Source organism: Camelus dromedarius, chromosome 31, assembly GCF_036321535.1.
Source record: "Camelus dromedarius isolate mCamDro1 chromosome 31, mCamDro1.pat, whole genome shotgun sequence".
Taxonomy (NCBI): domain Eukaryota; kingdom Metazoa; phylum Chordata; class Mammalia; order Artiodactyla; family Camelidae; genus Camelus; species Camelus dromedarius.
This window is the reverse complement of record NC_087466.1, coordinates 12,223,285-12,250,924: the sequence shown is the minus strand read 5'-3', so window position 1 is coordinate 12,250,924 and position 27,640 is coordinate 12,223,285. Positions and strand designations below refer to the sequence as shown.

The following is a 27,640-nucleotide window of genomic DNA, read 5'->3' as shown; positions in this document are numbered from 1 at the left end:
AACGAGTGATCAAAATCTGAGATCAAGGGCTCTTCTTGCAAATGCTGGGGTCGCCCTGTCTTATCAGCCTCACCGCCATCATGACAGTGTTAGAAAGTCACATTACAAATAAGAAGGTGGAAATATGAAAAAAAAATTTTACATATAATTTCAAAGGGTTCAAAGATCTATTTAACCTTGAAATTCAGTCCATGGAGCCAATATTAGAAGCTTCTTTTCTAGAGGAAAATAAGACCCAGGCAGTTAGAACAGTCATCAGTTTCAAAGTACCTTCTCCTTGCCTTCAGCCGAAGAGAAGATTCTAAGTCTACTTGGAAATTGATGATATTCAGGGATCACAAGCTGAAAGTTTTATATATCTTCTGTTGGTCTTGATGCAGAAGTACCAGCTCCCACATCCCCAGCCATGGATATCTCCAGAAGACAGTGGTCTGTGTATGACTGGACAGGCTTCCAACAGCATCCGAGTTGATAGCTGTCTTTGGATCACTGACCTCATATCCATCTTAACCTTCTCTTCCTCCTCGAGTTTGTCTCTTTCTTACTCTACCCCTCTCCCTTCCTTTTTCCTTCCTTTATGTTTCTGTTATTTTTTTCTCATTTGAACACTCCTAATATAAAATGTATATTTTATACATCTTGTATATTTTATACATCTCTTTATGAATCAGTTTTCCTGACATCAGAAAGAGCTAATCATGTAGACAAAGCTCAATTACAATAATGGATGGAGAATCGACTTAGCCTGCCTTTTGCCGTGAGACCTGAAGTTCAATGTCCCAGGTTCAAGCCCAGCCTCTGACCCTCACGAGCTCTGTGCCTTCACTCATGTTCTTCCCTTTAGACAGACTATTTTCCCATCTATAAAATGGAGGTTAAAAAAATACCTCTACCTCACATGGATGTCAGGAAGCTTCTGAATGAGATAATGCATGACTTAGCTGCCACTAAATATTAGGAACAGGTAAGGCCAAAGCGGCATCTGACTTACTCCAGGTAGATCCAGAAGGAAGGTGAAATTGTGGGTGAAAGTTACAAGCAGGTGTAATTTGGCCCAAAGGAAAGGAACAATTTCCCAGAGCTGTCCAATCATGGGTTGGGTTGTCTCAGGAGATACTGAGTTCTCCCTCACAGAAGGTATCCAAGACAGGGCACAGAAACCAATATTCCTGGGAATTCTAGATGCTGTACAAGTGTGACTTCCAACTCCCTTTTTCTATCTTGTGTTCTTGATGAATCAGCGTTCTTGGATCTTCACATCATGACCTTTATTTTCAGTTTTCTTTTCGAGGATCATAACTGATGCTTAACTTCATGGAACTACAAGGGGAGGCAGGCTGATGTCGAGGTTAAAGACACTACAGTGTCTGACTTAGAAACATTGTTCTGTAGCAGTCAGGAAATTGCCTCACTTCTCTTGGGTTTAATTTACTCAGATTAACAAGAGACAGACAGGCACCACTCAGTTTCTCCACCTCCACCAATCAAGGTAAGGTGGGAATGCTCTTTCCAAGGTGATGTAAAGTTGGCTGAGCGCTGTGGTAGGTATAGCTGTACATACTTGGGAGTGAGTCTAGGACACGGATGAAGTGTACTGTGTAATATGGTGAAGAAGCATCTGATGCAGAAAGCAAAAAAATAATCTAGGATTCACATGGATGATGAGAATGGAGAGGACCTTTCACAGATGGTAGGATATGGAGGAGCCAACTTTAGAGAGAGGACTTGGCTGATGGGAAGTTTTAGGTAGTTTTTCACGAATACATGATATAAACACCCTCCTCCTTTTGCCCTGTGGACTCTTCAGTAAAACCTGGGCAGCTCACTCATGCTTTTGTTGCGAGCAGCTGTCTTCTGAAGCTATACTGGCATCAGCTAAAACAGAGAAACCATATGGGGCCAGCTGCCTTCTGGGTTGCATTTGTCAAATGAGGAAAATAGATGGTGTCTCCCTGGGAGATGGTGAAGACTCAGTGCAGACGACATCTAACACATAGCAGGTGGCGCCCCATAAATGCTCCTTGAATGTGCAGGTTTCCCCTGGAATATGAATGCTGTCTTTTCCCAGCTCAGTTGCATTTTTCTCTCTGAGAAATGCCCAGGCATTTAGGTTTTTCTGGGTTTCACATTGGGTTGGAGAGTGAGTCAGAAATGGTCTCTGCATCCCGGGAGCTCTCTGTGATTTCTCTTGATCTATTATTTTCCCACCCCTACTCCACGAAGACCTCAGGCTAATTTTGGGAACTTGCATTTTTCACTGCCTGAAATCCAAACCTCTAGAGAATTTTCTCGAAGGAGAGAAGCACTCATCAAGCTAGTGAATGGAAATGTCCACCTCTGAGAGGCTTTTTTTTTTTTTTTTTTTAAAGGCAAAAAGGCCATGAAGTCCTTCACTGAGGTGGTTTTTCCTTCCTTCTTTCCAGAAATCCTATGATATCACTGGGTCTCTCTCTCCCCTCACCCTGTCTCAATTTTTCTAAGGCAAAAAAAAAAGGTACATAGAATAGTTGATGACCAAAATGTTGTTTCCTGTTCTAAAGTAGTCTGCTCTGTAAATAGCTTTAGCAAACCTGTTGGACTCTTATAAAACCTTCACAGTTGTTAAGTCATTTAATTCTCACAGCGATCCCATGAGTAGGTACAAGTGATGTCTCTATTTTATAGATGGGAAAACTGAGGCACAGAGAGGCTAAAAAGGAGATATGGCCAATATCTCATGTAGTCATGACTAGGGATCCCTGGCGACAGGTAGCAGAACTCCTGGTTTATACGTGGGGACCCTGAGGCTGGGTCATTTGCTCAAAACTGCACGGCTATGAAGTGACAGAGGTGAGGTTTGAACTCAACACAGAACCATCTTGCCTCCTAGGCTGGCCTGGGGCAGTGGGCCAGCCAGACATGTTATCCATTCTTTAAGCTTCTTGCCATTATACCAGGCTGATCTCGAGAAAACACTTATGGTGTGACTGGAGGGATTTTTAGCACCCTGAGCATCTGCCATCTCCAGTGACCTGGACTTGGTGCTGGCGAAGGTAGCACACAGTCCAGTTTCACCCTCACAGGATTCTCTTCTCCCTTCTCCTTCCTCGCTCTCCCATCTTCCTTCCAGTACCTCTGAAAAGCCTCAGAGAAGGCAGTTTGGAGAGATTTGGGAAAAGATAGGACGGAGGTCAGTGGGGATATGATTAAGGTGGCTTTGGGTGCTAAGGAGGATACCCAAGATCCATGACTGTCCCAGCTTCTTTCCCCTGATCTGTGCCTCCACCTGTAGCAAGAATCAAATCATTGGATAAAGTCTATTTTTGTGCCCATTCTTGACCCCTTCAGGCACGTTCTGTTGACTCTTCCTCCAGTGCACACAATCTGATTACTGTAGCCAGATGACATTATTATCTGGAAAGGCAAATACATTCACCTCTGGAAAGAAATGATTGGTAAATCTCGTGCCTTTAGTCATCCAAACGAACCTGGTGATAGACTCCTTTGGCACACTGCCCTCGCTAACTTGCACCTCACAAAAATAATCACCGGTATTTTGTTTTAGCATCGCACTGCTTCTCAAACAATTGGGAGGAAGTGGCAGCTTTACAATGCTAGACCTCTTCAGTTAATCAAATCATTTTTATATGCCCTTTAGGAATGTGTAGTAGTTTTCTGCATGTGGGTATTACACATTTTATAAAAGTTTTTTTTCTAGGTATTTTAGGAAAATTGTTGCTATTGGGACTGAATCCTTTTTATTTTTCCCACCTCTGTTTGTTGCTGTTTAAGAAGCTATTGATTTGTGAATGTTTTAGTTGGTGTCTGGCACCATAACTGAACTCTTTACTGGGTTTTGACGTTTTTCAATGGTTTCCTTTGTGTTTTCAACATGGAATACTGTATCATCTGCAGAATGACATATTTCTCCTTTTTGTATCTATCTGTCTACTTATTTATTTATATCTCTTTTACAAATTCTTACACTGCCTGGACCTTTCAGGAAAAATGTTAAATGTTGACGGTGATCGTGAATCACTGTCTTATTTCAACTCCAGTAAAAATACTTGTAGTAAGTCACCATTAAATATTACCCTGGATGTGGTTGTGAGATAATCACTAGAATATTTTTAAAAAAAAAACTCAGCTCAGCTATTCTTCTGTTTCAAGTTTTCTGAAAGGTCTTGGTGAATGGATGTTAATTTTTTTTTTCCAAATGCCTTTTGTCTCTCTATTGAGATTATATATTCCTACTTTCACTATTAGACAAGCAATTTTATATTTATTCTTACCACAAGCCTTCCTTGGACATGGTGGATCATTCTTTCAATATTCTATTTAAAATAATTAGTGCGGATTTGAGCACTTATGATTCCAGATGAGATGAGTCTGTAGCTTTGTTTTTTGTGCCATTTATGTTATACATTGTTGTTACCAGGGTTATACTGGCTTCAAAGAGTGAAGTAAGAAGTGATTCACTTTTGCCTAAGTTTAAGAACAAATTATATGGCATGGGAATAATCTCTTTCTTCCTTGTTAAAAAACTGACTGTTAAGACTGGCTCCTGAATCCTTCTTGGAGACAGTGGTTTTGAATATTGTTCTCCATGTCTCCATTGTTATCTTCTAGCCTTCTGCTAAGTCAGTCAGTATTACATGGCCCAGAATGTTAATCATTTTGTTGAGATGTAAATTATAGTTACATATAATATATCTGTATGTATGTGTATATGTATGTTTGTCTAGTATAGTCTATTTTTAAAATAGTCCCCATGGAAGCCATATATCTGATAGAATGAATGTCCAGAATATATAAGCAACTCCTATAACTCAGTAGCAAAAACACAACTGGATTTAAAAACGGGTGGCAGTTGAGGGTGGGTATAGCTCAGTGGTAGAGTGCATGCTTAGTATGCCCGAGGTCTTGAGTTCAATCCCCAGTACTTCCATTAAGAAAGTTTTTTTAAATGGGTAGAGGAACTGAATAGACATTTCTCCAAAACAAAGACATATAAATGGCCAACAGGTACAGGAAATGGCATTAAACGTCACTAATCATCAGGGAAATGCAAATCAGAAACTCAGTGAGGTGTCATTTCACACATGTTAGGATGGCTGTTTTATTTAAATATATATTTATATTATATATATATTATAAAAATATTATGAATATATTTATTTATATATATATATATGTATAACAAATGTGAATGAGAATATGGAGAAAAGGAAAGAAACCCTTGTACACTATTGGTGGGAATGTAAATTGGTGACACCACTATGGAAAACAGTATGGAGGTTCCTCAAAAAATTAGAAAAGGAACTATCATAAAATCCAGAAATCTTACTTCTGGGTGTGTATAACCAAAGAAATGGAAATCAGGATCTTGAAGAAGCATCTGCATTGCCGTGCTCGTTGTAGGACTATTCACAATAGCTGAGACATGGAAGCAACAGGAATGCCCATTGGTGGATGAATGGATGAAGGATGTGTGCTATTTACAAACAATGGAATATTGTTCAGCCCTGAAAAAGAAGGAAATACTGCCATTTTTGACAATATGGATGAATCTGGAGGACATTCTGCTAAGTGAACTAAATCAGACAGAAGAAAAAATACTACGTGATACCACTTATATCAGGAATCTAAAATAGTCAAACTCATAAAAGCAGAAAGAGTGGAATGGTGGTTGCTAGGGGCTTGAGAAGGGATAGTGGAGAGATGTTGCTCAAAGGGTATAAAATTTCAGTTTTGTGAGTTGAATAGGTTCTAGAGATCTATATACATCACAGCGCCCATAGTTAAAAATACTGTATACTTAAAATTGGGCTTAGAGGGTAGAACTTGTATTCTCTCACACACAAATAATAAATAGAGAGGAAGGAAACTTTCAGAGAGGATGGATATGTTAAAGACATAGATTGTTATGATGGTTTCGTGGGTATTTACTTATCTCCACACTCATCAAGTTGTACTCATTAAATATGTGCAGCTTTTTATATGCCAGTCATATCTCAGAAAACAATGAAGTCCTCATTTCTCTATTTCTCCCTTTCACTTTTCTAATATTATTTATAGCTTCTCTATTTTCTCAACTAGACTTACTTAAAAAATATCAACATTGTTCAATACTTATGAATATCAATAACAGCTCCCATTACGCCAAATCCTATTTTCAGTTCTTGAAATATATGAATGCATTTGGATCACAGAACAACCTTATTAATTAGGTGCTATTATTTTCACCATTTTACAAATGAGTAAAAGGAGCCCTGGAGAAGTTAAATGACTTGCCCAAGGTCACTGAGCTAGCAAGTTGATGGAGCTGAAATCCGAGCTCAGATTTCCTGGCTACAGAGCCTGAGGACATAATACTTGATGTACAATGGATCAACGAATGTTTTAAAAGTAGAAGAATTTCATCTTATTGAAAAGGAGAGGGTGGGGGAAACAAAATGATAAGCAGGACTATTAAACAGTTCAGTGCCCTGCCTTCCACATCCTTTAGGGGGGTTGATCCACAGGACACTCACACTTAATCATTCACTCATTCATTCAGTTCATTATCAAGTCTTTATTATGCTTCTCACATGGATTCAGGCACTAACTGCAGGTATTTGAGATACATCAGGTGAACAAAAGAGGCAACAGTCCTGCCCTTGTGAATCTTGCATTTAAGCTAGTGGGATGGGAACAGGGGAAGAGCAGGGATTATAGAACTCCTTGCCACAAAATATAGAGTATAGCATGGCATTTGGATATTGGTTAGTTTCATTCAATTCTATTTTTTGTATTTCTAACCAGCAGTCTTTATTCTGTAGATGCTGTCATTCTATAAATATTTATTAAATAACTATTAGGTACTAGACCCCAGAGTAAGGGACCAGACAAGTGCCAGATGAGGGAATTGAGGCTTGGGGAGTTTCGATTGGTCCAGTGTCCTGTGAGTAGGTGGTAGAACCCTGGAAGTGCATCCTGATGTGATTCTCACGGAGAATTAAAATGTGGGTTCTGATGCATCCATGCAAGGAACCTGCACGGAGGCAGAATCAATCTACATTTGTTGAGTGAATGCATGATAGCCTCTGCACAATCCCAGGGAGGTGAAGAGGGGAACATTGTAGAGAAATGCGATCCTCCAAAAGCTCACTCTGAGAAGATGAAATCGACCTCATCGCCCACAGGAAGCGGGGACATTTAGCTGGTACCAGGAGACCTTTAAATAATGACGTGCACACTCCCAGCGCTCTCAGATTGAAAGAGACAGGCATCCCAGTGGCTTTCCCTGGGCCTCACCTCCCCCTCTGGTCATCAAGGCAAACGCGGGCTGCAGACGGGCCCCGCCGCCTTCAACACGGGCCCCGCATTAGATGTGTGTCAACAGAGATTAGCTCAGCCCCACATGCCGCCATTTGCCATTTATTAGGCCACCTTCACCAACCTCGTAATCTAATCTCGGCTGGAGCAGTGCCTCTTCCAGGTTAAATGTATTAAAGGAGGGGGGGAAGGGGGCTGCTCAAGGCGGGATGGCCTCTTCCTTTCTGACAAGCCTGACCCCAGCTCCAAACCCCTCTCCCCCTAGAGACGCCGGGGTCAGAGCCTCCTTGGTGTAGAAGCGAGCACAAGGCACACAGAGAGAGACGGGAGGATATTGGAAACATACTCTCTGGGCCCCTGTGCTTTAGAAATCCGAGAAGAACACAAGGTGACAAGTTAAAGCTTTCACTGCTGGAAATATTTTTCCCTTTCCAGGTTTCAGCAAGAATTGGATTAAGATATTGGTGGGGATAGAGAGGCGAGGAGGAAGCAGGGACAGTTCCAAAGCAGATGGTACCTGATGGAAGGGGAGGGAAATTTCAAGGAAATTTATGGGGGAACCCGATTCCATGGCCCTGATCTGTTCCTCTTACACGTGTCTTTTTAATAATGGGACATTTTTAAGGTGAATATATGTTTCATAAGCGTATCTCACCTTTCCATGTTCTCGTAGCTCCTCTAAAACCCTGGCTCCATGCGGGATTACATCCGTGTGGCGTGCTGCCATTTTCACTCCACTAGAACAGGGTTGCAATGAATGATGCTCCTTCTCCCTGTGAACATGTTTGTTCTTGTGATGTTTCTCCTGCCTCCAAAGCCCTCCCTCCTTTTGCCCCTGCAGATCCAAGCTTCACAGGTTTTTATCTCTTCCTTAGCATCTCCTAATGTCACTCATTTTAAGACTGATAATGACTGCCCCTGGCCAGCCACCACCATCTCTAATACGGTGCTGAACATGTTGGATTTTTTTTTTTTCCCAGTATGGTATATAACCAGAGCAGAGCAGAGGCTCTAAATGTTCCGCTGGATGAATTGTCACAAACTGGACACATCGTATACTCAGCGCTGATGAGAGATAACACCATCAGCCCGGTGGGCCCCTGCTCTCTTCTAGGGCAGCTGCTGTCTGGACTTCTAACACCATAAATTAGTTTTGGCTATTTCTATTCTTTACCTGAAAGGAGTTTTAAGGTATGCACTCTTTTCTGTCTGTTTGTTACACTCGGTATTATTTTTGTGAGCATCCTCTGTGTTATTGTGGGCAGTTGTGTATCGCTCTTCTTAAATGCTGCATGGGATTCACTGTCTGAATATGTCATGAGTATTTCTCTGCATGACTGTTAATGGCATTCTGTTAGGGGCTCTAATAAATACTACTGCTAGGAACAGTCCAGGTCGAATCTTTTGGTGAACATATGTGTGCACCTGAGAGTTCTTTTTTAAATCAGAAAAAAAAAATCTGATTGTTTTCTTCTTTCAAATGTTTCAAAAGATCCTCAGGGCCTTTAAGATAAAGGCCAGACTCCTTACCACAGCCTTCAAGGGTCTAGGGCATCTGGTCTTTGCTGATTTCTCCATCCATTTCAGAAGCATGGGTGTATGCAGTTAAAGCCTATAAATGAGTGAAGTGGGAGACAATAGGGAGGAGTGGGGACTGTGGCAAACTGGACAGATAAGGAGCAGCCGTTCCTGGGCCCCAGTGCATGGTTGACATATGCACACGTGGGCCCGGTATGATCAGACTTTTCCCACTTTAAAAAGAAGTTGGATATCTTTATGTGAAATCTGCTAATTTTTAAATGTGAACCCTTTCCTAAATGATCTTTACATGAGTCCAAAAAATACATGTGTATGGGTCACATCTGGCCTCTGGATCAGCAGGTTGGAAACCCTGGCACTTACTTACTTCTCTGACTCTTCACTCTTATTACTCCCTGCCCTCTATGCTGAGCTGCTCAGAGTTCCTGAAACATCCCTGTGTTCTCACCCCTGGGCTTTGCAGTCCCCATTTCTTCTGTCTAGAACATTTTACCCCTTGTATATTTTTTAGCTCTTACTCAGTCATCAATTTCCATCAGAAAGCCCATCCGAATCCTCAGATTGAGTAAAAGGATTCTCTGGTGCCTTCCCAGGGCAGCCTGCCTCACCCTCATCATAACCCATACCAGTGCCCGTTACCTAAACAGCACCAGGCACATCCAAGGTGCTCATCAAATATTTGGCAAATGAAGAAATACCACTTAAGTAACTCTATTGGGATTGCACTGACTTATGTAACTCCCCTATAAATGACGGGATGGATTCTGCCACTCCCCTGCTTAAAACCTGCTCCAAACTCCTTAACAATTTCAACAACAGAGATTAAAATCTCAAATGCTTACAGAGTTTGTGAGAGTAAGAAATGAGGGCGATGAGCTAAGGGCATCGGTAGGGAGTGGTGGGGACTGTGGTGACCTGGAGTGTGCCTGAGGGGTCCCTGATGGGAGGGAGAGAGTCTCAGCCTTCATTGCCCATCACAGAGCCTGGAACATGGTAGGTCCTCATTAAATGTATGCTACCATCTTTTTTTTTTTTTTAAAGTAAAGTGTGACCTTTATTTAAGATTTTTCACCTTCTTCCCATTCTTTAAAAAAATTGAGATATAATTGACATATAACATTCTAGTTCAGGTGTACAATGTGGTGATTCGATATCTATGTATATTGTGAACTGATCACCACAGTAAATCTAGTTAACATCCATCACCACCAGCTTTGCTACTTTCTTCTTCTTCTTTTTTCTTTTCTTTTTCCTTTTCTTGACTTAAAACAACAGCCATTTTATTTGTTCCGGATTTTTTAGGTTGGCAATTAGGGCTGAGTTCTGCTGGGCAGTTCTTCTGCTAGTCTCACCTGGAGTCAGTCATGCAGCCCCAGTTACCTGGCAAGCCAACTGGGCTGTAGTCTCAGATGGCCTCACTCGCTGGTCTGGTGGGTTGGTGGTGCTGGCAGCTGGCTGGGTTGTGCACCTCTAGGGAGACCTTCTTTTTATGGCAAGGAGCAAAATCTCACTCTGGGTTTTCAAAGAATCAGTGTAGCAAATTATGTGTGGGGCCCGCCTCCACTCTAGCTTGTTATATACCAGGGCTGGGGGACTCGAAGGGACGTTTGATAGCACAACTAAAGGCAGAGAGAGATGGACACCTGTCCAGTGTAATGACACAGAGTAGACAGGTTAAGAGGGACTGGAAGCCATGCTTTGGGAGGTAATTTGTTGCCACCTCTGTGGTCCCATCCCGAGATGAACGTGGGACAACTTCGCAAGTGACCACCCACAGCAGGGGCTGGGGAGGTGAGAGGGAACCCTGGTAAGGCGAGGAAGAGGATGGAGAGGACAGAGCCATGGGAGAAGGATGGAGGAGAGAGCCCAAAGTTATGGCCATGAGGCACATCTTGTTACAGGGGACCAAGATGGTGCTTTGAAATAGAGGAGCCAGGGAGGGCGTGGCTCTGAGGATGTGACTTTTGAACTGTGTTAAATAAGGAGAGACAGCCATGTCTCAGGTAAGAACATCTCAGCAGAGGGGCTGGAGCGGGGAACAGACCGAGGCTGGGCGGCTGGTGACCAAACCAGCTCTGAGCCCTGCTCCAGGGCGGCGTGGGAGGGAGCCTGGGGCCAGGCGGAGGAGTGCGGGCTCTAGTCTAAGTTAGGCAGGAACTTGCTCGTTTACTCTAGCTCTCCTGTCGTGGGGACTCAGCTGCCCCCTTGGTTGTTCTCTCTGACTCTTGGCTTCTGTTCCCAGAAGCACTGCACCCGCTCTTTCCTTCTACTGCTGGGCCCCACCCAGCGCAACGGAAGCACTTTCGGTGGGGGAGGGGCCGGTGTGCTGGTGACTAGAGCGCTGCCTGGGATTCTGCCGCGCAGTTAATGTGGAGAACGGGTGGGTCAGACCGGTCTATCCTCTGTCTGTCTATCGTCTATCTATTATCTGTCTATCGTCTGTTATGTTTCATGTGTCTAATATCTATTATCATCGTGGATCTATTATCTACTTATTATTTATTTATCCATCTACCCACCCATCACCTATCCTATCTGGTCATCTGTCTGTCTATTTACCTATTTATCCATATACCATTTTTAATTAGAGGGAAAAAAACCCCTGAAGAATATTAAAATGACATCTTCCTCTCTCTCAGTGCAGCAACTGAGACTTAATATTTACCAAAACAATAAAAGAGAAACATAGAGGAAGATTGAATGGGTAAGTCCCATGAAATACAAGAAAGACGTCTTTTTTGTATCATTTGCAACACTGCAAGGAATGACTTGGTACCTAAATATTCGTTTTCACATTCGTGTGAATTCCCTGAGGAAAAATTCCTAGACGTGGAATTGCTTAGTCAAGAAGTAAGAGGTTTTCAAATTTTTGGACACATATTGTCAAATTGCTTCCACAAAATTCCCACCAATTGAGATCTCCCACAGTAATGTTTATTTGCTTGTTTAAGTATATATTTATTTATTTAATTTATAAAGACAACTACAAGACAAGAGACATACTGGGAAGACTTTTAGCTACATATGTGTTAACCCAAGGGCTAAGTGCTCTTTTACATAAAGTCATCACAGAATAAGCAAAGCTCTAAAACTCAAAAGGAAAATAAAATGGAACAGGGACGTGGGCTAATAAGTGAGAGAAGGAAAAATTCACTAATGAATTTTTTTTAAAAAATTCACACACACATTAGTTACCAAAGAAACGCAAAGTTGTAATTGCAATAATATATTTTACTCTCAAATTTGCAATTAGAACCTATTTCCCATTCTTTTGAGGACATTCATACAGTGCCCATGAGATTCTGAATTAGAAGAGCTTTCTGGTGGTATTTCAACACTGTACCTCAACACTCCTGAAAGTATTCATAGTCTTTGGCTCAGGATTCCACTTCTAGGAATTTGTTCTAAAGAAATCAATATGTATGTGCAGAAATATTTGGCCACCTGCTTAGTCATCTGTACTGTTGAAAATAATTGCAAAATATAAAAGTTGAAACCAAACTAAATATTCAGCAGAAATGATTGGTTAAATACAGTGCAGAATATTATAGCCTGAGAAAATGACACAGTCTGTAAAACCCGAGGTGCAGACAACTCTTAGCACACAGATATCTAAAAGAAGAGAAGTACGCAAAACTCTGCGTACAGAATGACCTCCATGTGGAACACAAGGACACTCCCAGTTTATGCAATAGTTTTATTTTGGAAAGTTTTATGCAATTCTCATTTTGCATAAGTCCCAAAGGCTCACTTGTAATCCCTGCATATTTTAAGGTTACAAAACTTTTGATGTGTTTGTGTGTGCGTGTGTGCATGCATGAACTGTCACTTAAATAGTTTCCTTTTTATTGTTGAAGTAACCAGAGTTCACATGAAAGGAAGCAAAGAATTATCATATGCCTCCCATAGTACCTTACTTGGTGTTGGTTGCTTAAGAAGTAACTGGTTAAACACATGATGGATGGTTTTTGTAGGTAGGTCATGATAGTCTTATTGATGCTTACCAAGCATCCTGCCTCCCCATCTTTCCCAAATGCTATGGGCAAGCCCTAGTGCTCCTTGTGATTCGGTGGGATCATGTGACTAATTCCAGCCAACGAGCTTCTAACAGATGTAGCATGCATTGCTTCCTGATGGGAGCATTTGGTTGCTGGGGTGAGACCTCCCCAGAGAGCTTTCTCTCCTGCTGTTGTGAGCGTCCATATTCCAAATGATAGCTCCCCCTTTATCCTTGTTCTTAAAGTGAGGATGAGCCCTCCACTCAACTGTGATGAACAAGAAAGGAGTCTTTGTTGTGTTAACCCACTGAGAGCTGGGAGATGTTTGTTACTGCAGCATAACCTGGTCCCTTCACATTCAGAGGGTCACCTGCAGACTGGCTGCATTCGCCTCACCTGGGAGCTTATTAGACACGCAGAATTCTGTGCTCCGCTCACACCTACTCAGTCAGGTTCTGCATTGTGACAAGATCCTTCAAGGGATCTGTGTGCTGGCCCAGCCCATCCTGACTGATGCTCAGGTGCAGAGAGGCAGTTCTACATAGAAGTCAAGGGCATAATGCCATTTGCAGCAGCATGGATGGACCTGGAGATTGTCATACTAAGTGAAGTAAGCCAGAGAAAGACAAATATATGACATCACTTATATGTGGAATCTTAAAAAAAAAAAAAGGCACAAATGAATGTATTTACAGAACAGAAAGAGACTCACGGTCATAGAAAACAAACTTAGGATTCCCAAAGGGGAAGTGGGGAAGGCTAAATTAGGAACTGGAGAGTAGCAGATCCACACTACTGTATACAAAGTGGACAAACAGCAAGGTCCTACCACGCAGCACAGGAGCTCTATTCAGTATCTTGTAATAACCTATCGTGAAAAAGAATATATATACTGTTGTACACCCAGAAACGAACCCATTGTAAATCAACTATACTTCAATTTTTTAAAAAGGAAATAACAAAACAGAAAAGAACTTGTGCACAGAAGGCTGGGTTCCAGCAGGGAAGTCACTTAGCCTCTCTGAGTCTCAGCTTCCTTGTGGAGACCAACATGGGGCATCAGTGAACAAGTGCACACAGCGTGCCTGGCACCTAGTGAGTGCCCAATAAATAGTAACTGGCATTAACATTTCAGAAAAGGAATACATCGCCACATGCCTGGACTGGACACGTGGCTTTCTAAAGACCTTTTCCATTACTTCTGAAGCAGGAACGACGTCTCCTAAAGACTCAGGATGGCATCCAATATAAGAATTTAGCAAATACTGATGAGTGAACTCACCCACGGCGAGGCTCCTGTCAAATAACTTCGTCTTCCAGTGGTGTGTTTATTGACTTAATTCCTCTTCTGCCCTGTCTCCTGGGGCCACTGACTCTCAGAACTATGGGGAGGTGGTTCAGCAGAAGGGAAAACACACACACACACACACACACACACACACACACACACACACACACACACACACACACACACACACACACACACTTTTCCCATGTCTATCCAAGGCAGAGGGGAGGAAATACCAGAGGGTAAGCACAGTGATGATGACATTCTCTGCCGTGTCCTTTGCCTCTTGGGACTGCTCCACACGGTGTTTGTTCATTCCACCTAAATCTTCCCGTAAGGAAGAAAAAGCAGGGATTATTCATCTTTGTGTTACAAGGAAACACTAAAGTTAAGCAGCTCCCCTAAAGCCATAGAGTGTCAAGGGAGGAAGCGTTTGGTGCCGGGCAAGCCTGGGTATGAGGCTGGGGACCACCGAGGACGATCCCGGGGGCATCGGAACGTGCTGTGTAATAACCTCCCTGTGCCTCCCAGCTGGGAACCCCTCCCTCCTTCCCCGTGTGCACTCAGAAAAGCCAGTCTGAAAGTTTCTAAAATCAGGGGTGTTGGATGCAACCCTCTTTCTGGAACTTTCTAATCATGATAACACAGAGAACAAATTTTTGATTGAATATTATCAGAAGCCGGGCACCATGGATTTGCTCATTGAATCCTCTGGATGAGAGAAACAGACACAGAGGGAAGCAGAGTGGGGAAGAAAGGGTGAGGGAGGGGGGAGTGGAAAAGAGAGGAGCAGAGCCAAAGGGAGGAAAAGGAGACAGAACGAGAGCGAGAAGCAGCAAAGATGGAGAGAAGGAGATTCTGTTCCTGGCGGGGTTTTCTTCCAGCCCCGTCCTTACTTCAGGATGTCTCAGGGCCACGGTTCTTAACCTTTCTGGGTTGCAAACCCCTTTGAGAACCTGTTGAATGTTTGAACCTCTTCTCAGAAAAATATATATGCAATGACTTTCCCTTCCCTTCCCCCGTCTCTCTCTCTCTCTCTCTCTCACACACACATCTCATGCCTACTTCCAGAGGATTCAAAACTGAGTCACTCTTGAGACCACTTACATGTGGAATCTAAAAAATAATACAAATGAATCTATTATACAAAACAGAAATAGACTCACAGACCTAGAAAACAGACTTGTGGTTACCAAAGGGGGACGGGGAGTGAGGGATAAATTAGGAGTGTGGGATTAACAGACACACACTACTATATACAAAGTAGATAAATAACCAGTCTATACTGTGTAGCACAGGGGACTATATTCAATATTTTATAATAACCTATAATGGACAATAATCTGAACATATATCTGTATATGACGGAATCACTTTGTTGTACACTTGAAATTAACACAATATTGTAAATCAGTTGTACTTCAGTTTTAAAACCTGGATGAATCTATCGATAATCTCTAGCCAAAGTCCATCTACTTTAACATATAGTGGGTTATTACTATGTGTGAATGTGTGTGAAAGAGAGACAGACAGACAGAGACAGAGATACAGAGAAAGAGGGAGGGGGAGAATGGGAAAGAGAGAGAGACTTACCAGAAACTATTAGCATTTCATCATTTACCAATAATGAAAATTGTACATGAAGCCAAATTACACCTGGGAAATAGAAGCCCAGTATGAGATGGAAATGATGGTGAATCTCTGAAGTGGTGGCCAACCATCCCCGTATGCCAGGGACTAAGTTGCTTTCCCTGGATGGGGGACTTTTGGTGCTCGAACTAGGAAAGTCCAAGAAAATCTGGGACCCGTTGGTCACCGTTATCTAAGTAGACCACAGATAATACTACCAACTGGCCAGAAAGGGTGACACTTCAGAGGATGAGGGGCAGGTGACAAAAAGGAATTTGGCTAGACATTTCAACAGAGAAATCAGGACCCTCTTGGGGCACCCACCATCCTCCCAACTCATGCTGGGAGTTGCCTGAGCTGAGGTTTTCAAGGACTGGGTTGCTGAGAAAATGGGGGTGGGGGGAGGGTCGATGTTGAGGATGAGAGCACCGTGGGGAGAAAATGTGAGGAACCAAAGCAGATTAATTCCTTTAGGAAATGAGTGTCCAACAGCAGAACTTTTAAAACTAAACTCGAAACGGTAAATAGTGACTGCATCGCAAGATATTTTTGAAGAGAAGGGCATCATGTAATTAGAGAGGAAAAGAGGGCTAGGCCTTCCCTGGCCTTCCCTTCTGGCAGGGAGAAAACCAACAGAGCAACTTCATCACACGGATTCCTTCACGCTCTGGCAGGCAAGTGATAAAATCATCAGATGAGGGTCCCCGATGCCGTCTCCCACAGTCACTTTGGCCAAGTGTGCCGTGTCTGAACTAATGAAGGCAGCTTGATTAAATGTTCGCTGGCTGCAGCTGCCGTGCTAATTTGGAGATGGGTTTATTAGTTTAATGACTGCTCTGAATCATCAGAATTCATTAGCATTAGTGCCGCAACTTCCCTCGACATCAGCCCAAGGCTCCAGGCTGCCACGGTTGCCATTTCTCTATTTATATCACTCTTGTTTCTAGGAGAGGACGCTGTGTGTGTGTCTGTGTGTGTGTGTGCGCGCGCACGCCTTCGTACGTGCACAAGCTGAGATTTCCTATTTGCTTTATCTGCATAATGATTTCAGCTCTCCTCCCCCAAACAAAAAGACGCTGTAGCCCCTTTCTGTGCTCAGCACATCCATAAATGTACAAAGAGGGCTTCTAAAAGTGTTCTGGTGAATATTCTCTGCCGTTAGACCAAAGTATAAAAATCAAATTTTTTGTTATGACCAAAATGCTCTATGTCTTTCCTCACCCTCCACCTGCTGTTCTCTGATTTCATCTCTGACGTCTTTCCTTCCCTCCCTCCCCTCCAGGCACACAGTCCTCTTGGCTGTTTCTCAGACACATGGTTGCCGCCTCAGGGCCTTTGCATAAGCTGTCCTTCTGCCTGTAACACTCTTCCCCAGGATAGCAGCCTGGGACATTCCCTTACCCCCAAATGATTGCTCAAATGTTACCTCACGGAAGCCTATTCTGACCAGCCTGTTTAAAATTCCAACCTCACCAGTACCTCCCACTCCATTCCACCCTGCTTTACTCATCCCTTTCAAATATGCTGCGTAACTCACATAGTCAGTGCCACTATAACGTCATTGCTCTCTGCTTTGTCTGCTGCTACGGCTCCAGGGCCTAAAACTACCAGAGAGTCTATAAATAATTATTGAGTAAATACATAAGTGAACAAATCCATAAATAAATGGAGTCACTCGGCAGGAAATCAGAATCCAAAGGATCCTTAAGGACTCAGGGGGAAGTCATCTCTGTGTGAGGGTGCAATGCAGAAGGTTCTGGATATGACAGTCATGAAGGCAGCCACAGATCCAGGGACTGGCCAGCCCTCAGCCGCCCTCCTGGGCAGCCAGATTGTATACCAGCTGGTGATGTTCCTTGGTGCAGGTGGAGATGAGTTCGGCCAATGTGATGTTCTCTCTCCTTCTGGAACTCAGGTTGGAAAGCTCTGGGGAGGGGAGACTTGGGAACTGAGGCACAGCTGAGGCCACAGAAGCCCAGGCAGGTTGAAGCTGTGAGGACGATGATTCTATGATGGGGAGGGTAGATACAGGAGCAAGAAAGTGAGGAAGACACTCCAAAGAGAAAAGTGAGTGGAGGTGAGTTACATTAAGAAGAAAGGAAAGATTCCAAACCTCTGGACATGGGTATGGCCTCAAGCTGCCCAGTGTCCAGTATCTCCTCCCAAGAACTTTTGCTCTACCCTGTTCTTGTTTGGGGATTTCCTTGAGATTCTCCCGTGTGTCTCTCCATTTACCACCCTCTTCTAGTCATAGAGAGGGTGTCAGGCAGTCAAGACGCTCAAACATAAACGTTGGGAATTCTGAATTGCATTTGACATGATTCCTGGTTTTCTCATCTGTGAAATGGGTTCACTGTAGATAAAATGCTAATGTCTCCAGAAACAGTTTAGCCCTCAAGACTGGGAGGTCTCCAGATCTCCACCCCTAGGGATTCAAGCAGCGTATACTACAAGAAAGAGTGTAATGCAGAAAGATGTTTCAAATGCGTTTACTTTCTTTTAAAAATGAGCTGCTGATTTTCCTTTAATTATGACCAAAGTAGTATATACTTACTGTAGAAAACAGGGGAAATGTGGAGAAAATGAGCCATATTTTGATCCTCGCTTTTACAAAGATAATCTGCCAAAAGTACTTCCTTGATTCTCAGATGCACACACACCTTCCTGATTTCTGAGGTGACGGTGTAGATTAAATCCAACGTACTTACCCTCCCTGTGTCTCAAGGAATTTCTTAAATCCCATGTTTACTAGAATGAGCCCTGTGCTCTTCTCTATATTTACACGTATTTAAAGGACTGCCTCAAAGTGTGAAGGAATGAAGGTATGGACGTCAGAGGCCATTTCATTCTCTGTGGAGCCCGGTTCCCAGCAGAAAAAAGAACTCCATTCAGATGGTTACACTCAGAGACATTTTTAAAGGGGTTATTCACCGAGGTGTGAACCAGAAAGGGGTGGTAAGAGACTCGGGGACTTTGAAGCGCAGGAAGTTATTGCCAACATGGGAATGGAAGGGGCAATGGAAGACAACGGGGGTCTCAAGGTCCAGTGAGAGCTGGAGCCATGGGGGTGGGCCACCCCATAAGAGGTTTAGACACGGAGGGTCACAACCATTCTCAGAATGATGATGCAGAAGCAAGAGGGGATCGAGGCATCAAGACCCTAACCACCATCGTTCAGTCTCCTCCTCATGCTTCCCACTGGGCCAACTCAGCTGAAAGCCAGTGTCAGGGGAATGAGGTCTTACAGTCTGCGTGGTTCAGCCTCTGGGACACAGAGAGGTCAAACAGGGTGGAGAGTTGGTTTTGAGACTGAGGGTGGGCAGCAAAGTTGGAATAACCAACATCCTGGATTCAAGAGGCTAAGAGACAGGAAAATGTAACCTGCTCATTTCCTGAGCAGATTGAGTTGACAGAAAGGAAGTTTGTTGGGTGATACTCCTGTGCAGAGTCAAGGCTGAATCTCCCCATGCTTTGGCGAAACATGTTCCCTTCTTTCTTATCCATCTGAATTTGGTCCAAGTGGTAAATGGGGAGGAAAAATAAACAAAGGATACTGAGCCTTTGGACGTGTCGTAAAGCATAAAGACCTCGAGGATTTTTTAAAACCTTTTTTCATTGGGGGTGCAGGGATTGGGTTTATTTTTTTACTTTTGATTTTTTAAATAGAGGTACTGAGGATTGAACCCAGGACCTCGTGCACGCTAAGCACGTACTCTGCCAATGAGCTCTACCCTCCCCACCAAGACCTTGAAGGATTTTTTTAGTGAAGGGATGCATGTGCTGCTGATGTGGCAGCCAAACTCTTAAGACATCCGCAGCCATTCTCCCCTTCTGTAGTCCCCTCCCACATTGTACCGGTGTTAGTACTGCAGGAGTGATGGTGCATCACTTCTGAGATGAGGTGGTGAAAGGGATTGCAGCTCCTGTCTCTCTGTTTCTTTCTCTCACTTCCTGATGACTTGCTCTGGGAGAAGCCGTTTTGGGGACAGCCCTGTGGAGGGACCTCCATGGTGAAGAGCTAAGCCTCTCACCAATAGCCACACGAGTGAGCTTGGAAGCAAATCCCCCTCCCTAGACAAGCTTTCAAATGAGACTGCAGCCCAGCTGACAGCTTGACTGTAACCTCACAGGAGACCCGGAGCCAGGACCGCCCAGCTACACAGCTCCCAGACTGTTGACCTTCAGAAACTGGGATAATAGACACCTGTAGTTTTTCACCACTGATATTTGGGGTCATTTGTCACGCAGCAGCAGTTAACGAATGCAAACGTGGAGGCCAGAAGCCCTGGCTGCTTTTTAGCCATGACTGTTCCTGTGCATTGAGACTTTTAATTCGGTGCTCATCGCAGTCATTCTCCAGGCCTGCGGGTGGGGCACACTCTCTGCGAAGCAATGTGCTTATTAGTGTCTCTGAGCCTGTTTCCTTCCCTTACAACAAAGATCACAATAATGCCCATCAAAAGGGTTGTCCTAAGGATTCAAAGGAATAACGCATTCTAAGTGCTGGTTGTTAAACAGAGCAGCTACTCATTGTTGTCACGGATAAGGGGGAGAAATGGGTTTTAAACCCTGTGTATGATTAAGAGGATGACCCCAGTGAGACTCGATGTGATAGTTTCCTCTGCTGCACCTTCCGTTTCAGCTGTTACTTCTCTTGCCTTGAAGATGGTTCTGTTCTCTCACAAGTGCTGCAATGTAGAGTTTCCCAAAACAGCAGGCTCTCCTGCCAAGCCCAGTGGCCTGGAGCTTTGCAACATCTCCCTCCTGACCGTGGAGAATTAGCTGTCTCCACTCACGCCTCCTTGGCAGAATGGGGAATCCCTGATTTTCTGGATGTGCTCTGTCACTGCCTGGGTGAAAGCCAGGTTTTGCTCATGATTTCCATTCTCGGATGATTCAGTGATCAGTAGAGGACTGAGTCATAGGGAGCTGAGGGGGAGAGAATGGGGGGATAGTACAGTGATTATGCCGAAATCACACAGGTTTGGGGGGACCTCAGGAAATAACACCAAGCCATTCAGCAAGACTTAACGCTTCGTGGATGCCCTCATCAACAGATTACACTGAATAATGTAATTCAATTCAATAATGTAGTTCAACTGGCAAACTCGACTCCATCTCCATCCCATACCTGGCCATTATATAAAGACTCTAAATTTCAAAGTCAGCTTCAAGGAAGAGGATACAGAACATCAAAAAAAAAAAAAAAAAAAGAATGAGTTTAATTTCTGCCAAAGTAGTAAAGTTGGGCTTCAGATTAGAAGTTAAATTCATGCTATATATAAAAATAGATAAAGAACAAATTTCTTCTGTATAGCACAGGGAACTATATTCAATATCTTGTAATAATCTTTAATGAAAAAGAATATGAAAACGAATATATATGTATGTATATGCATGACTGAGACATTGCTGTACACCAGAAATTGACACATCATAACTGACTATACTTCAGTTGAAAAAAAAAAAAAGAAAAAACATAAACAAAAAAGAAGTTAAATTCAGAAATAAAAATGAAATGATAATTATTGTTCACCTGAAAAAAGAAAAAAGGAAAGAAAAAACAAAGCAGTGGAGAACGCTAGCCCGATCTCTGTCATGATTCCTGCTCAACCTGCGAAGAGTCTCCAGCTTCCTCTGTTTCTGCCAACTTGCCACATCGTTCAATCAGGCAAAGCAACTTCCCTCCCTTTAGAAATGGTGTGACGACCATCATCCCAGAGGGGCCATCTTGAAGCTGAAACTGGCATTCATAACAATCATCTCACCTTGGCGAAAAAAAAAAAAAAGGAAAAAAATTTTATCTCGGTTTTCAACCTTCCTCTGTCCCGGAGAAGCAGGTAGGGAAAACAAAACAAAATGAAACAAACAAAATAACAGAAATGGCAACAAGCAGCTGTAGAAAAATCTGCCAGGAAAAGGATGTGAATCCAGTCATCTAGTGGACAGATGGCAGGATCCCAGCATTTGCTCTTCAAGGCGATCAATCTTTCCAATGAACACATGTTCAAAGGAAGTGCACCTAAAGGAAGTCGAGGGTTCATAATAGTGAAAAACAAAAGGCTACAAAAATCTCCATTGGTTGGAGACTCATTCAGTCAATTATGATACTTCCAAGAGTGGAATATCCTACAGCCATTAGCAAGAAGAAACACGCCACACACACAGATGTATGTACATGAAATCCTGCTAAGCGGGTCACGCCACAGTGCAATAAGACTAATGTAGCCCCATCTCTGTTTCCATCTCTCATCTGAGTGTATATGTGCATATATGTATTCAAATAGGGATTTTAAACGTCTGGAAAGTTACACACCAAACTGTTAACAGTAGTTGAGGGTGGTCTGGATATGGGGAAAAGGGTCAGAAGAAAAACGGCTTTCACTTTTTAAAAATCTGTAGAGTTCTGTAGTGTTTGAAAGTCTAACAATAAATGTACCTGTGGATGACTTGTAATTTTCTTTAATGAAGCAGCTTAAGAACTCAGAGGTAGAAGGCAGGGGACCTGGGATCTTCTGGTTTCTCTGCCAGAAACCAGGCCTCTCTACAACTGGTTAGCTGTATATAGCTAGTTTGTGACAGAGAAACCAGAAGAACCCAAGTGCCTGCCTAGGGTGTGGGGACGAAGGAAGGGAATTTGGCAGTGGGAGAAGAAAGATCTGTGCGATTCTAGTCCAGGGGGAATTCTGGGGGTAATTCCTCAACTCTGGAATCACCTGGGAGTTTGTTAAAAATGCAGCACCTGGGGCTCCCGCTCTGGAGAGCCTGAGTTAGTAGGTCTCAGGGGGGCCAGGAAAACTGTATTTAATGTGTCTCCCAGGTGATTCTGATGAGAAACCCCAACCAGTGGGGTTAAGACCCAGCCCTACCACCACTTCCTGTGCATCCTTGGACGAGCTGCGGGGTCCTCCTCCCCACGGTCTGAGTCACTGGATCTGAGAAGGAGCCTAAGGATCTGTATTTCTAACAAGTTTGAATGCTACAGATCCCAGTGGTCTAGGAGCCACCCTTTTAAGGACCACCACCTGACCCTAAGAAGCCCCGGAGTGCTGTAAGGAGCAAAGGAGGTCATACATGAGAGACTGTTTTGAAATTAGAGAGGCTTGTGACATGGCGGTTAAACACACCATTCAAATCCTACCTCTTCAACTTGCGAATGCTACAATTTGGAGGAAAAAAAAAATCACTAGACCTCCTGAGACCTAGTTTTGACAGCTCTAAATTGGGTATACCATTTTACATACATGAAAACTTCTGTGAAATACACATAAATTATCTCATAGTTACCACAAGGGTGTGAAGATTAAATTATTTTCCGTGAATATAGCGTATTTAGTACAGAAGGTGTCCACCAATGGTAAACCTACAATAAATCTTTGTAAAATACTCAAGAGAGAAAGGAAAATTATTAAGCATTTATTGGATGCCAGCTGTATGCCAAGGGAGAGCCACTCCATGGAACATGAGGTAGCCGGCACCTTTTTGCCAAACCACAGCCAACAGGTTAGGTGTCAGGAGCCTGAATCCTGATGCAAGTGCATTGTGGGTAGAGTGGGCCACGTGACTCGATTCTGAGAACTCTTCCTCCCTCACCTGGAATTGGAACTCTTAGCACTTACCCTAGAGGCTCTTGGGAAATCAGCCAGGCAGCAGAAGCGGGAGCTCTTTGGACAGCCCGGCTTTCCCCTGTGGACACACTTGAGCCTCCGTCAGGTCCTTGTTCAGGTTCTGTGACTAGGTGGCAAGGTTACAAACTGATGCTCAGCTTGCTGGCGTCAGTACACAAGCCCTGCTCCTCCTGTGGCCATTCCAGCATGCAGGAGAGGGACTTAAGAGTTGTTGGGAGACGGGAGTTAACCCATAGGAATCACCTGGCACATAGTAGGTCTTTTCTAATGACATCTGTTGTTCTTAGCACTCAACCATGCTCATATGGTCACAGTCCCTTCCAAGGACACTCACGTGGCTCCAAGGGCTATCCTGCTATGGGTGCCACCTTGTTCCTCTCTGCTTAAAATGCTTGCCAGCCTTCCCTAAGACATCTCTGGCTTTCCAGCCCATGACTCATCAGCAGCATTCTAAACATGGTCCCTCAGCCCCTTCATCAGGGCCCCCTGAGAGTATTCATTTAAATTTCAGCCCATTTGTTTGAGATTCTCGGGGGGTGGGGGGTGTCCCACTGCGTTTTTAACAAGCTCCATAGATTCTCAGGCACAGTTAAGTTTGCTAATCACTGCCCTCCAGGATGTGTTGTCTGCCCCTGATGAATTGGCTCTCGGATGAACAACCCTGTCTTGTCACAGCTATTTTGGTACATGACAACAACAGCAACAGTGATTGTTATTATTACGCATTGGATAACAAGGTGCTGAATGCTGTGGGGGCAAACTGCAGCCTGCAGGCCAAATCCAGCTCATCCCGTTTCTGTAAATGAAGTTTCACTGAGACACAGTCATGCTCACAGGCTGCGTTCACCTGCTGCAAAGGCAGAGCTGAGGAGTTGTGTCAAGACCACAGGTCTGCAAAGTAGGGGGTACTGACTCTCTAGCTTTTTCCAAGAAAAAGTTTGCAGCCCCTGCTGTCAAAGGTACTTTGTCTATCTTTGTAGAAATTGTAGGCAGCCATGAAAAGTGATGTCACAGAAGAGTCATTTCTGCCACTAGAAAACGCTCATATGAGAGAATTAAGTAAAAAACACAGAGATGCTAGATTTTAACCCTGAGCAGTGACCTTCACCTCTCTGTGCTTCACTTTCCTTATCTGAAAAATGGCTATGAACAGAGCACTTCCTTTGGCCTTTGTGAGGATTGAATGAGACTGAAGTAAAGGGCTTGGTCCCCCGTCTAATGCATCACAAATGCTCAAAAAATCCGAGCCCTTTTATCTGCATGGTGAGGTTTGCATTCTCTCCACTTTGCTTGCCTGCCTATTTGAAATATTTTCCACTTTCTAAAAAGTTATGCATGTGTTTGCCTAACTTTACAATAGAAAAAGTAATCCGTTTGTCAATTGCCGTTCGTTTTAAAGATGCATCCTGTCTCAGGTAGGAGCTTTCCTCAGTCACCACGCATTGCTTTGCACCGGCACTTGGTTCTAAAAGCAAACCCCTTGTGAATTGCTCCCTGACACAGTTTCCAGTTGCCACCTGCAGTTGGAATTGTATATGCCTGTGGGTTCAGTTGATAACTAATCCCTTTATAAACCTCTGTGCCATTGTACTAGCTCCTTCTCTGCATCTCATCTGGCCTCAGTTTCTCTGCAGTCAGAGGAAAGGCTCTCCGAGTCCCTTTCCAACTCTCACATTCCTCTGCCCTGGAATTGCAAAGCAGCTTCACTAGTTGAATTCCCACCAGGTCCAGCCTCTGTGCTGGACTCCAGGGAGAACAAAGCCTGTGAAACAGTTTCCCTCTTGCTGGGCTCCTGGGCATGGTGGACTTTCAGCAACCCTGGGATCCAGATTAGGAGTTTGAGCAGTGCCTCTAAACCCTGCACTCTATTTAATTTCCTTGATTTATAGGGAGGATTTCTGACACCTCCAGGGGAGAGAGGCACTGCCATCCCTGCCAGCTTCCCAGGCTGAGCCTACAATCCCTCAGCCTGTTTATCCCACTGTCGCTACAACACAGCCCATCTCCAGGGACCTTTGCGTGTTTTTTAGAACATGGTGACATAGCCAAGCCCCAGGTCCTCTCCGCCCACTAGGACTTCCTCACGTGAAGTGGCCCTGGGTTGTGAGGCTACACATTTCATCACTGAGAAGGCAGCCCTAGGAATATGTGAATTTCATCAGCAGCCCTCGGTGGGGTCTCCTCTGACCCTCAAGACCCCATTTGGTTTGCCTGACCCAGGGGGTGGAGACCAGCATGGCCTCAGAGTGGAGCTCTGAGAAGTCTCGGGCATGAGATGGCTGGGGGATGTGTCCAGGTCGGCAGCGGGGAGCAGAAATGCTTGGAGTGGGAGAGTTGGTCCCAGACTGAGTGGGCAGTTCTTCTTGGTCAGAGGGAGAGTTGGAAAGGGGATCCAGGATCCAGTAATCCCAGGAGTGGGGCAGCAGGATGGGAAAACAAGGCCATTGGAGAGCTCTGTCCTCCTTTTCCATCGCTTTCTTCTTTAACTGGAGACAAATTTGCTTCCAGATTAGCTGGTGTCACCAGCTAGCTGTCACTGGTTTATAAAATAAAAGTTGGGCTGTTTAAAATACAAAAAAAAAAACCAAACCAAAAAACAACTCCTGGGAAACTCCAAACCCAGGTATATCCACCACCAAGTATGGATGGGAAACTCCTAGCTGTCGGGACAGTAGGTGGCCCCACGAACCCCTGAGGCTCAGCTCCCACTGGTCCTTTGCCCAGACTCCAGCACTGACCCCTTGGCAACTGTCATGCATTTTTTCAGGCATCTCCATCTCTCTCCATCCTCATCTCCCTTCTTCTATTGTCATCCGTCTTCCCAACTCTCCTGTCTCAATCTTTCTCTTCCCCTTTTCCCACATCCACCTCTCATTCCCCCCACCTCCCCATCGTCCTCCCCTCCCCTTCTCACTTCTATCTCCTCTCTCCTTTTGGTTCTCTTTCTTCTTTCTCTATCCTTTCCTATCCTCTTCCTCTCTTCTGTTGTTCTAGAACACTCACTCCCAATATGTGGTCCCCAGACCAGCAACAGCACCATGTCCTGAAAACCCATCAGAGACGCAGATTCTCAGATCGCACTCCACACCTATAGCATCAGATGCTCTGGGGTGAGGCCCAGCAATCTGTGTTCTAATAAGCCCTCCAGGGGATTGGATGCACACGAAAGTTTGAGACTCACATTCTTAGAGGAAAATGACAATGGGAAAAAAAAAAGTGTCTTGGAGTGCTGATCCGATAAGCCCTCGTTTCTAAACATGTAAAACCTTCCTCTGCCCATTAGCTAATTAGGACACTGGACCACCAGCCTGGCTGAGATGCTTTCAGGAACAACATAAGCCATTATACTCAAGTTCTCTGATTACTATCATGTTTCTAAATCCCTTCGGCCAAGCTGCATCTTTCCTGTCCTTGCATTCTGCCGCGATTCCTGCCCCTCTCTGGTTGCTCTAAGGAGTAACAGATCAGGGGGACACTGGACACTATGCCTAGCAGTTCACAGTTGGGGTCAGCATTTGCCAAAGTGTATGCCTCTGATATTGACAGAGATATGAACAGGAAAAGGATTCCATAGTCAAATATGGGTTGAGAATGCTAAGTAAACAGATTTCTTTATGGCAGTTCTTTTCAGAGCCCAAGTCCATGGTGGCTCTTAATCTGGGTGTCAGTGTAAGTACCATGTTCTGAACTTGACCACAGAAATCCACTTTCTACTGGGCATTGCATAGGATAACACCCTTGGGACATATTTTCTAAGGAGACAATGACCTTTCTCCCCAGGAACCTTATCTGAGTTGGCAGCATATGGCCTAGAGTGAAGCAGCCAAGATGGTGCTCAGGAGACCACGTTGACCTTGGAAGGACCTCGGCACGAAAGGTAAGAGCATGCTCAGTAGCTCCTGGGCTCCCCGGCATGCCTCCCTGTTGGTGTCTGAAAGGGTGATGAGCACCCTTTAGTCTTCAGACTCTGTGCAGCCAGCTTCCCTCCATGGTGTCAACTGTGATCCCATTTCCCCATAAGGAACAAGAAAGCTGTGAGCACGTTGTTTCTTAAACATGCCCCGAGCTGATCCCCAGAGCTTCTATTTAATAGACCTAGTGTGAGTGCTGGGAATTGAGACTTTTTTTTAAAAGCTCCCAGGAGCTTTGGATGTACAGTGAGGAGTGGAAGCCATTGGTTTACATGAATTCATGCATGGTGTTTATGCAGTGGTATATTCAGAGAAATATGGAAACCAGGGCTTTGTTTGTTTGTTTTAATC

The 27,640-nt window shown here is 44.1% G+C and overlaps 1 long non-coding RNA gene across 1 annotated transcript in view; it reads left to right on the top strand.

Moving 5' to 3' along the window:
• LOC135319740 (uncharacterized) overlaps positions 1 to 27,640 on the top strand; it is a 158,810-nt gene that overhangs the window by 83,298 nt on the left and 47,872 nt on the right. The window contains exon 2 of the long non-coding RNA XR_010378576.1: positions 27,159 to 27,255. This is a non-coding gene — a long non-coding RNA (uncharacterized LOC135319740). The remainder of the gene's footprint in view (positions 1 to 27,158; positions 27,256 to 27,640) is intronic.